Source organism: Euwallacea fornicatus, chromosome 34 (genome assembly GCF_040115645.1).
Source record: "Euwallacea fornicatus isolate EFF26 chromosome 34, ASM4011564v1, whole genome shotgun sequence".
Taxonomy (NCBI): Eukaryota; Metazoa; Arthropoda; class Insecta; order Coleoptera; family Curculionidae; genus Euwallacea; species Euwallacea fornicatus.
In genome coordinates, this window is record NC_089574.1 from 2,391,429 (window position 1) to 2,404,503 (window position 13,075).

The following is a 13,075-nucleotide window of genomic DNA, read 5'->3' on the forward strand; positions in this document are numbered from 1 at the left end:
ATCAAACCTCCTCCCTAGGACTTTATTATTTTCGCTTTATGACAGATATACTGATTTTTAGAGAGCTTTTTGCACTTCATATTTGAATAAAGAAGTGAAGCAACTAGATGTGTCAGCAGAAACATGAAGGGGTCGAAAGCCGACGCGAACGGTAAAAAGAGAACTGGTACTTGGGGCTCAACCCAGAGGTTGTCACTGACACGCCTAGTGAACCGTCGCGTTGCGGCCTCAGAAGTAATTGCCGATGCAATGACTGGAAGGTATGAAGAAAAAAATGTGTACATATGTGTTTTATGCTCACCAAGGTTACTAGTGTTACATATACGAAAAAACTTTCAAGGTCGGCAAAAAAACTAATTCCAAGTTAGATTAAAAATATGCGTAAATTTTGAATTTCAGCATGACCTAGAAATCCTCATAGTCCGTCGCATGAGGGTCCCACGGGGCGCGCTTTTTGCTGTCGTGGCCGCGCCGTGGGAACCCAGCATCAGACTGCTCAATTACTAAGGTCTATAACGCTCTGTGTCATTAGTTGCCAGCATATTAAGATCTTGCGACCGGTTTGGACATGACAAATCAAGTGTTATGCACGTTGCGTCGGGCTCGAACTTTCGATTTTCGACCCGCTTAGAGCTTAAAGCGCAGGGGTTCTACTTCGTACAGACAAAAATTTCTCATCTATTGTCATAAATAATTCATCTACTGCTTCCTGTTTGTTTAATTAAATTTAAAAAATGTCTCCAATTTACACGTACTGTTGTCATGTTTCGTCGCACAAACACATACATCATTGATTCCATCCATCTAAGCTGCATATTCGTGAAATGTCGAAAAGTGGTAAAAGACAAAGTCATGAGGTCGTAAAGCGACATACCAGTGCATTTAGGTAAATACGAGCTCATAACAGTGTCCTAAAAGTAACGCCCTTCTAAGCTACCTAAGAAACTCACATGATTTACTAAAGCCGTAAAAAGGTATTTTATTTAGGTAACTGATGTCGAATGGGTAATGTGCTATAAACTTTATATCCGAGTCGTTACTTGGCCTTAACCGCAAATCCCTTGCTTGGTATCTTATCTTTTACGGACCTAGCAATAAGATAACGCCAAAATGACCTCTTTCGACGATCTGAATGGCATCGTCAGTCCCTTTAGACCACTTCACGTCAACTTATACTCAATCTAACAAGTTTTACATAAAAGTAGTTGTTTTTATCACAGCATCAAAATCTGGTTGATCCTTCAGTTAATGCGACTTATATTTTTATATCGTTGACTTGAAAAATTTTAATGTTCATTAAGCATGGAATTTGGAAGATGAGGAACAGTTATCTTACGTGTTTCTTGTCCTTGTTAAAGCGGGGGTCATCTGATGATCTTTCTTAATATGCACACATTAAGCAAGGCAATTCCATTTTTAGTCAGATTTTTAGAGTAGATATACCGTGTCTCGGTCTGTAATCCAAAAGTGAAATGTGTGATGGAAATGTCGCGTTATTGAGTTTTGGAGATTTAATTTGATAAAGGGGTGGAATTGCCCGGACCGTTCCCGGCAATTCCATTGCAATAAAAGTGTTTGGTTCCTTAATTGAATTAAGTGTTACGCAAATGGGATTGCTAAAGAAACATTTAACATGTTAATTTTTACTTGGCAGAATTTCTGCAGTTAGTCGCATTAACTCTTTGCGTTACCCTAAATCCTGGTCTTCCACCATTAAGATAGGGGGAAGCAGAACACGGCGTTTCTCGGCTTAAAATATGAGAAAACTTTTAAGTAAGTTTAAGGCAAGCTGATAGATTGGAAGCCGCGATCATTGAATCGTGAATAAAATTGCCGGGAAAATAAAGGAATTTCCGACAACACCAAACAAACACAACCGCTACCGAGAGCGTATAGCGTCAGGCATTTACGAACTATAAAATTGTCGCGGCTACAAAGAGATCAAACAGGCCGGTATATATTTGTCTTAGTTTTATGATTAATTTAATTGGTGGTTTGTATTATTTCAGGTTGCTTCTTAAGAATTAGCTTTTCTTTGCGGCGTACCACGCTCTCCCGCTTTATGAGCTTTTGTAAGTGGTGTTAGACAAACTCTGGTAGTTATTTTCCTTCATAAAACCGCTCACGTTTATCTTTCTTTCTTTATACAGTTTTCGAATGTGAACTATAATTTTTTGGTCACAACACATGTATGGGATCCTGCTTTTATTCTCTTTATTGTCTGATCGCGTTTATAAAATGTAGAATTTACGTCCGCAGTAACGCGTCTCCAAACCGTACCTACTTTGAGAAGCTTCCTCAGAACGCCAAAAGCTAATGTATTTTAAATGTGGCTCCGCTCTGAGGAAATAATAAAAATTTTCTGTTAAATTTACCGTCGAGGCCATGCTTTCGAGCAGACGAAGAATTATTCCGCAACATTTGCATTTCGTTGCCATTTGAATGATTATAATTTGATTAAATGCGCCTCACGGCAAATATATCTTTGTGGACAACAGTAACTCCTGTCTTTTGTGCAAATAGCAGATTCTATTAGTACATAGTGTCTCATAGGGCTTTCAGTCAACAAAGACAAGCAAATGTTCACATTTAAATTTAACGTTCCATGGATCTCAATATCAGTCGGAAATGGGTTGGTGAAAAGCCTTAACCTGCCCGTGAAGAGATCTCGTTCCATCTATCCTTTCGGTCGTCTTAGAGGAATTTCGTGATTTGTATTTTCTCTCCGTGGCCATCTCGAACACTTAAAAGGTGGCAGTTACCCAAAAAATATTGTACTCCGCTCCTTTTAACCCACATATCTTATTTCGAGTTTAAGGCGCAGACATAACATACATTGACCACACTCCTGTCGCCTTACTCAACACTTTCCCGACTTCCCATTTTCGTTGCAAGATGGACTTAGCCTGTTCAGTAACTTTGTCATTTGCTGAATTCTCAATTTTTGTTCAAAATTTTTGTTAATGAATTTGATAGTTGCATACCCGAAAGGTGTTCTGGTTGCCTGCGGCGAGAAGGGGATGTCCAGGCCATTGTTCCCTGCACCTGTCTCGATGTCTTCATATTCAAGCATGGTCTCATATTGTATTTTACATCTTCAGCGTCTCTTTCATGATCTTTCCTCCAAACTGGTCTGTTTTGATTACAATATTTTTCACGTCAGCACGTGTGTGCTAACGCAATTTTCTTCTACAATATCAATTACATTTTAGTGTGCGGCAAAATCTGTACACGCACAGATAACTTTTTACCGCTCGCACATCAAAGTCAAATACTTAGAAAAATTTTGACACCGCTCATATGCCCCTTTAATTTGCGTGCGATTGTAGAATCAGGTAACTAAAATTGCAAAGAGGACTGTGAATTTGCTTTTTTTTGACACAAGAGGAAGACCGAAAGAATGATGTAAAATGCCCTTGCATGTGCAATTCTCATTCCGGAATTTCATCAATATCCCTTTTTCTGAACATTTGAATTAGGAAGGGGGCAGATTAGCACATAAGTTTAAACTGTTGATTTTTGCCGCAGTATCGTCCTGCACGCATATTTTGAAAATAATCATGACTGGAGGGTAGAAATAAACTTAATTGACTCGATAGAAACTAAAATCTTTAGAGTTTGGAGGTGAAAGCTTCGAACTAAAAACGATTTTTACGTTCCTTTTCGACTCGATCCCCTATAAATTTAAGTCGAATTAAGATGTCATAATTTCCTGCTGCTTTTAACCATTTGCCCCTAATTTTAATGAGACCGTAAAAAACAAAAAACCAGGGAATAAACTTAAAAATACTCATATTGATAAAGCGTGATAAAAATTGAGTTCTTAAACTATTTAGTGGGTCGTTAATTTAATAGCTTTAAAAGTACAGTGAGATGATGACCCAAACCTCCCAATTCATTTTAACAGCATTAAATTTAAACTTCCAAGACAGTCTATTTTAAACTTTTCTTATTCGAATCACACGATTGAAGGGACTTAGCTCCACGCCCACCCGGTGCCCTTTTGCATAGATCTAGAAGCCAAGCCGCTCTCAAAAACAAACTTTTTTTAACTTGGTATTTTCCGCTCTCTGTGGAATTTCTGGAAATCAACACAGTCGGACTTTGTTACACAGATAATTCCTACAAAAAGAAATCTTTTGGAGGTATTAGCTCCCCACGCGCGATGTAAAATCAAACCGCACGTAGATCTCGGCACCCTGCTGAGACTTTCACTCGATATATCTCAATCAAAACCACACAAATCCGACAGTTTGTATATCTCCGTGTAGCTCGAATCGCAGATAGACAAAGGAGGAGTCCTCTGCCCTTCTGCGGAGCTCAAATGGAAACCGGCCATTTATTTATTGCCATAAATCCATTCCACAGGAACAGTGAGCGGCTTTCACAACAAATGACCCGAAAAATAAAAGTAACGATTTCTTGAAGCTGCCATCTCGAGCGCTTTTAATAACTTCATGACCCACAATTGCGGAATGGGTTATTGCATACCAGCAATTGCCTCACGATTTTCTAACTCGTCTGCAACGCCCTAACAACCTTTGAGGCTTTGATTTGCACTCACATGGCGAAGAAGCGCAAGGGCCGAGACTCGTATTATCATTACAGTATTAGGGGGCCGCATTCGGCAATTTAATTAACGTTCACTACCTTTGAGGTGTGAAACGTTTGCCTTGACAGCTGATGTTTCTCGTAGGGTGCATGTCTCGTGACCATAATAGTAACAGTGTTGCCGTCATGCCCCGAACCAGCCCTCACTAAGTGCAGGGCTGGACGTTCGTTTCACGCACCCCTGGGGTAATTTATGTTTCTGGTACAACATGCCGTTATATATAGTTTGAATTAGTAAGAAAATAAAATGTATATTTTAGAATTAGCTGGGTAGTTAGGTGTGAAATTATGGTGCTTGGTGGCAGTTGTGATAAAAAAACCTTTTTACGGTTAGTGCTATTTCGACTTCTAAATATTGTACATGCATCCCTACGATCATAAATCAATGGAAAAAATGTGAGAAAAAGCAGCCATCGAAAGAGGTAGACTAGCCGGACCGACTATATGTGTGTATGTATGGACGCTCTGCGTCTTATTTCACGACCACGGTCAGACGTTTCATATCCTCGAAAGTGCAGAATTTTTACTCTTCGATGCGTTATGGTAAGTTTATGCCGATGCGGAACACCTTGCAAGAGGCCGATTGTTCCTTCCACATACTGGCAATGAGGTTTTTGCCATAAGATGGGGTATCGGATTCCATACTGACAAAATAAGGCATCTAATTGAAACCAATTTATAGCGCAAATCGGCTGATTTCAAGTAAGTCCTTGCTTTGCATTAGACTATTCACCCTCTATAGACCGGACAGGTCTTTATAACGAAATCTCTTTAAGCAAGCAGTTTTCCACCTACCTGGACAGTTTTAACCCCACAATGAGCATTTCAAACTACAAAGCGACTAATGAAACATTTAATGTTATTGGAACATAGAGATAATGTCAAAATAATAGTCGCATTTACCTCAATGAGAAGCTATTGCTATCATATACTTATTGGTTATTACTGTGTCATTCGTATTTGCTACACGTGGTTGCCATGTCATCATCAAAAATCGATCGAGTGAAGCAGTACTTTAATTTTATTGAATGTTATTTAGTTGAACAGCTGACATTAAATACCTATTTTTCCATTTAGTCGCTTGTTCTTACTAGTACATGTCCAATTAGCAAACAACTATGCCGTTTTAGACAAACACTGGAACAACGTCGTACCTAAAATCTATTATTTGTTTATAAGGGGGCGCCCTTTGTTTTATTTTTTTATTTCCGAATCGACGCATCCAGTACGTTTGGCAGCAACCATACCAAAATAAACTTTCCGAATTCATTTTCTAAACGAAGCATTGTAAACAGAGGATGAAATAAAGACAACCTGAATGCAGCAATGGTACGGAGCAAACAGAGTCACGTGCCATGTTGGTCCGTTTAACGCATGTGTTCCTCCAGCTCTGTATTTGTCTATGACATGATTTTTCGGGGATATGCATGAGACATGTACTTTGGAGTGTCTGCCCCTGTGCGGAAAGTTCCGAAAATTACATCGCAAAGCTCTCATCGATGAGTAGTAGACCCCCGTATCTGACGTTACGTGTGCCTAAATTAGATACAACAATTTTTATCGTAAATTATTGGCAGCATTATTTCAACGGTTGTAACATTGTCAACACAATCTCCTTATTAGTTGTAATTTACGACTTAACCAATATTTACGATATTTACATAGTGTTAATTAAATTATACTATAAAGCATAATCAATTATGTTTTTAACTTTTGATGTCGTTTTTACTGCTTAATTAAGAAATTACTTGCTCAATAAATTTATTTCGATTTTATAGCAAGTTTATTGTCGGTGGTGAGGAAGGGGGAGGAGAGGGGGTCATTTATTTGGGAAAATATTACTGAGAAAGTATGAATGGGCCACTTAGCGACACGATAATAGGAGGAACGCTGGATCTTCATCCATCTGTATCGAAAGCCAATACTGCAAGACGGGCAAAAATATCTTTTTAAATTAAAATGCTTTGGGGGATATAAAAGAGTTTTATTCAGATAAAAATACGACATTATCAGTTGGAACAGCAAATTTAGAATGTTCATTAACGATATCGTTGCACAAGGAGGGCCATGATGAATTGCCTTGGAGTTCCGTCGAAACAAAAGAATATCTCTTCGCTGCCCAATATCTTAATTAAACTTGCCGATTTATTCCCCTCGAGCGAAGTCGCTTTGTCTAACGGCGACGAAATGAAATGTAACTCCAGATATAGGCGACCGTGGACCAAGCGGAAGAAAATAAAAGAGAGCCTGTTCTTTAAATTACACAATTTAAAAGTTCGTTTCGTGAAATGAATAAGTAAGTATAACTGAACCGTTCCATCCAGGTGACGCTCGTAGTGCCCTTAATTATTCCTATAAAGTATTTTAAATTGTGTACAACAGAGAACTGGGTGTAACCCGCATATTTTTCGTTGATAATTATTGTATAGGTGCGCGGCGTTGCAGGAAAGTTGTTCAAAACAACCCCCTTTACTTCCAATTTTTCGCAATATTGCCACAACTAAGGTCGTCAACTTAGAAGAGAGATAGCCTGCAGGTGATGCAAAGGAGCAAGACGAAGACGAGAGTAAAAAGATAGTCGAGTCGCGCCGGGCACCTCGACGTTCACCTCGCCCCGTCAGGGCGATGGTAAATCAAAGCGCTGGAGCCACATGAGCACAAACAACCTGAAGTTATTCACTGAGCATCGTCTCTCACATCGATGTGAAATGAGGAACAGAACATTTTGTCGTCCAGCGGCGAGGTGCTTGAAATTTGCTCTGTGATTAGCTGCCTCAATCCCCTGCTCCCTTTATGGGGCAGCAGTGCACTTTGCGTTTAATCAGCGATACTCTATATGTTCGGTCCGATAAAAGGAGTCAGGGCACGTTGAGGGTAGAGGAACGAAGTGCGTGGTGCTGCTTAAGGGATCAAACCAAACTTGACAGAAACAAAGCATAATCAATAATGACCATTATATCAAGCTATTTGAGGGGTCACCATCACCATCTGAATCAGACCACATTTTACTACCTCTGTGTTCGTAAGAAACTAAACAAATGAACTGTGATAAACGGCTAGTGAACTATGTTGATTAGCAGCGATGTTCAATTCTTGGCGAGGTGTGCTATGTTTTTACCCTTAAATGTTCATATTAATCAGAATATTCTTTCGTTTGCTGATACGAATGAAGGTATTCACTAAAGCCTATAAATGGCGATGCAAACTTCTTCACTATAATCAATTCCTGACGAGGTGAACGTCGAGATGTCTGGTGAGGTGAATGGCGAGGTGAACGTCGAAATGTCCAGTGAGGGACGATGCTTCATTATGTCTCTACTTGTATTATGACTTGCAGTGACTGATACTTAGTGCTCTCCCCAGTCACATGCAACCACCTTGCAAGCGTGAAACGACTGGCGAAAGATAATGTGACGCTGATGTGAGATGCAACTGATAGATCACTATAAGCAGCGATCCGAAGATTATTGATCACCAAAGGAAACTATAGTGATCAACACCTAGCGATATGCTACCGCCCTCTCTGGTGTGGAGTCATTTTGTTGAATCGAAACGAAGCAAATGATCGGAGATGACTAAGGATATGACAACCATATCCATTAGCAGGCGTTGGATACGAGCAACTCAGAACAAATTAATACTCAACAGAGGCGTCTTTAAATTAATTAGAAAAATGCGGACGTCAACGCTGTAGAACTCAAACATGCAAATACTTTTCTACAACAAGCAATCAAGGAATTTCGTTAATGCTCTCTGGCATTCCACTGATCGAGATATTCAAACCATCAACCAGACTATCACTAATTACAGCGACTAGCTCACACGTAAATATCCAGGACATTAAGCTCCCACGTGACAAGACGCCTCAAGAGGCGAAAACCCGTGCAGCTAGTTAAATGACAGTTGTGTACACATTAAGTTTAAGTGTAAATAAACTAGAACTTAACGAATGCTAATGCGAAAGGCCTAGTGCATGAATTAGCCCAATATTCACGATCAACTGGTAGTCCGATCTGCACTAGCGTTGTTTAAGGTATTTTTTCTGCCATGGGGAAGCGCATTCACCTGTGGCAAAGAGGAACCAATTTCTCACCGCCCCAATAAACTCGATAAAGAAAAGAAAAGACAACTTTCTGATTGCTTTAACTGGGACACAACGACGCGAAGAAACAAGCGTAAAGGGAAGCCTCCTAAATAAAATCCATATTTTTAGAGTAACATTCAAAGGTAACATCCTTGATGGGGACGGGACGCATAACGATTTAGTGCCGAACCCTCCCATCGTTAATAGAAGTTGTTTAAATAGGAAAACGCACCCTTCTTCGCCCTGACTCCGTTAATAGCTTCTGGAATGGAATGGAAAACAACTTTCATCGTAAAGCCCGAAAACAACCCACCGTTCTCACAATGAGGAAAACGATAATAACCTCTTCGTCTCGCACACCTTACCATATAATGATTGAGATGTGTTTTGAGTTCACCCTCTGCCCTGCTGATGATGTTTTATGCCGTTTTTGAAACGCTCTTTTTACACCCTCACGATAATAATCTTATTATTTTTTCCTAATAATAACTCCTGGACTGATTCTTTTCTTGCGAAGGGTGTCTCTTCATTACATTTATTGGTTACCTCGGTATTATTCAAATTACGACCGTCGAATGCTTAAAACGCATTTGGGTGATCAACGAGTTATTGTCTACACAATTATAATTTTAGGAGCTTTAAGGGTAGCCGAGTTAATAAACGGACTAGTTTTTACGATAAGATCTTCATTGGTAATGTCCATTTAACGACTAGATCCGTTCCCTCGTGTCTATTAATGTTGAGTTGTAATATTGTGTAAAAGCAAATGAATAATTACTATCGATTTAGCAATTAGACAAAGCAGGTTTATCGGTGAAATTTTAATATTCTATGTAGACGTGGCCCTCAAAACTCTGGAGAAATTCTTATGACACGCTCTACTTTAAAATGCATGCTCGCAGAGGTTGGAAAAGCACTTTGCTATGATATGCATATATGACTAGGGAAACATTTTTGTCGAGGAGAAATGTTTTACGGAATGTTCGAAATGCTTCTTGCGGGGGAATACATATTTATGTTTATTGGTAATGACGAGTGAGACGCATGAATACAAAAAAAGATGTTGAAGGTACCTCAGGGGCGGGGACATTGAGCATCTTAACCAATGGCTAATAAGTAGAAGAGATTTCTGTTGTGTCTCCATCGCCCATATTATTTAGAACTTGAAGTTGCATCAAGCAGTTCAAATAAAATAGGAAGCCCAAGGAGCCATGGTGGTTACAAAACTAGCTGGACGAGGGCATAAGACGGTGTGTTCCCATGGCGCATATAATGGTTCGACAAAACTCTAAGAAGACCTTAATACACAAGGACTGATGGAAACCATTAGAGTTGATGCTGGTCAGCAGAATGAAGAAACTGATGGTAATGAGGAAGAAGAAAAACTTGACGAACAAAACAATTTTCCAAACTGCTTTTAAATATTTTTAATCAGGAGACCCGTTGGAAAAAAAAAACGTTAAATTTGTTACCAAAAAACTGTTTTCTAGCCATCAGTTATTCCCAAAACAAACCCTGCCGCTACTGAAATACGTCCCTCGACAATCATATGCATCCGGAAAAAAACACTCAGACAGGCACATGTGTGTGTTCGAAATCAGGCTTTTATGTTGCCCTAAAGAAAGTGCGATTAATTTTTTACGACGTTTCGGTGTTTTACCGTCGCCGCAAGGGTGGTTTAAAAAACCGCGAGCTTTAAGTAAATCTACCTTATACATAAATGACACTAGTAAAATTGTTTATTTGCGTTGTACTCGAATACGCTTGAAATAAAATTGACGTCTGAATGGGGTTTGCCGCCTATTAAATTTACCGCACGCGACGAAACCACATATGCCCCGAGCGAACTGCCTTTAAAAAGAACTCTTATGGTTTTACGAGTTGTTAGACTAGCTTAAACCTAATTATGGAATCAAATTTCCCGTCTGGCTTGAAATGGAGGCGCTATAAAACTCAAAATTTTAATTTATTTAGCTCGAGTTTCGGTTTGCCAAAAATTGCCATAATCCTAAAGGGTGAAGCAAACTTTTCATTTGTCAAATACTAGACGTTTAACTACGCCATTTGGGAACAATGAAAGACGAATTCATCTATGCTGCCAAGAGTTTGCAAACTCGTCCCTAAAACTGCCTCAGCACTTTCTGGAAGAAGGAGGGAGATGGAAGGCATGGCACTCAACACCACGAGGTATCTTTTAACTTGAAGAAAAGGTGTCACCTTTTTTTCAAATACTGCTTAATTAGATCGTGTGTTTATTGTCTAATAAACGCGGACGAAACTGATCCATTTAGTCATTCCGTGTTTAAGCCGCGTAGGTTGGACAAGTTTGACATTGACAGTTTTTGCTCTAAATTGTCAATAAAATTCATTGATACGCCGAGAGGAACACGATTATCTCCTCTTTTTGAACATATTTCCGACTCCACCATCGATCCACTGGCAGTCTTTAAAATATGATAAATGTCTCAAAATGAATGTTTAAGCAAGGTGCATTTATAGTGAATCATCATCGCATATTCGGACCTTAAAAATACAATTTTTCGTAAAAGCCTCTGTACATTACCGTTTGAAATTTGAAGGAAGTCCCACCCTGGAAAATGTGCCAGCCGGTACGTTTTACCAATGATTGGTAAAATACATTTAAATAGGTTTTACAGACCAGCGCGTGTATAAAGTTTCAAGTAAATATCTTAAAATCTGAAGGAGTATGTAAATGTTTGTCTCATCGACTCGCAAAGTTTGCACTTGCCACCAAAAGGCCAAATTACCGATTTTAAATACGATAGTGGTACAATCCCCAGGGTGCATATCTTTAGATTTTAAAACGGACCAAACTCTCGTGTGTCCCCATTACATCAATAACTTTTCAGCGTTTGGCCTTGGGCTAAAACCATAATTTTTTGAAACGTCAAACCAGTGGCCTGTTGTTTAAACACGAAGTTCTTCACAATATTCCCAGCGAAAATTTATTAGGCCTAGATTTCGGTCACTACTCGGATACCTCTAAATTCTCAGAACGAAAAGGTCCGGGAGGCAGTTTCTGAACAGACAGCCGTCTCAAAGAAGTGTTCAATAGCTCTTGAAACTTCTAATCGATTTTACACCACCTATACCAGATGCTTTCAGAGGCTGGGCAAGTTTTGTTGAGTAAAAATCAACTGACATTATCAAAATACACGAGGTATCATGTTAAAGTTAATAATACGCTTTGTTATCCCCAAAAACAAGTCAGTGGATTTCCATCAGAATCAACAGACTTTCTAGGCGGAAACTTGGGAAAGTATTTAGACAAAAGTTGACGAGCCATGAAGGAAGGAGAAAACATGACCCCAAGTTCTTGCGGTGGACCCATTACCGAGTTAAGGAATTACGCGACGCTCTTCAACACCCTTCTTAAAACCCCAAATTTAAAATTTAAGGGCGAATGAGCAATGATGCTCGAATAAAATTTTATGCCCTGAGAAATGGAAGAACGATGGATTTTATGGAAGACTTTAAGAAAAAGGGCGCAATATTATTTAATTCTCAATAATTTGAACCTTAACTGGCATTCCCATGCACAGTGCAGTTACCTTAATTGTGAATTACATTTAACTTTCTGTACAGTTACATAGCGTTATATAGCTTATTTTCCAGTTATTATTCCGCAATTTCAATAAACAAGCAACCAATCCTTCTTAAACAGCGTATCTCAACGTAATGCATTCAATTATTGAAATGCTCAGGTGTTTGTAGTTGACAAGGCATTCGGATAATGGGTTTCATCCAAGTGATTCTCCTATGGCATCATGTTAACGACGAAATGTTACCACGGAATTTTATATGCCATTAGGCTAACTGGCTAAGTGAGGAATTTCACCGGGAGATTTTGACAAAAGGGTGTTTTAGGCACATAGATGGGAGCAATTTAATTGATTATGTGACGAGTATACGTAAAGAAGGGGTAGACCCTGGTGCTAAATTTTTGTTTTTTTTTTGGTGTTATTACGTAAAAAATATTAGTTCGCCATGGAAAGCAGATGTTTCTTCCTGTGTATGACCAATGACATTGCCCGAAATTGACATGGGAACGAGGTTACTTCACGTTAAATGTCATGATGAATGATTATTTTAATTTAGCACGTCTTTGACATTCGTTGGATTTCCAATTTCCTGCGCATGTCAAAATCTACAATTGTCACTGTTCAGTATTAGTTTATGGAAATTTGGCCTTGAGCAAAAAGCAACACGTTTGGCGGTTTAAGTCGGGAGGGCACGGGGACGCCGCCATCCCAGGCTTGTAATAAACTAAAACTAGATAATATTGAAGGTTGGAGAGCACCTTTCAAAATCGGTCGGGACAAAAATTGTCCTGGACCTTATTCGCTTAAAAGAAATCAC

General features: G+C 39.2%; 1 protein-coding gene across 4 annotated transcripts in view; it reads right to left on the minus strand.

Moving 5' to 3' along the window:
* hth (homothorax) overlaps nucleotides 1-13,075 on the minus strand; it is a 161,293-nt gene that overhangs the window by 67,238 nt on the left and 80,980 nt on the right. The window lies entirely within an intron of this gene.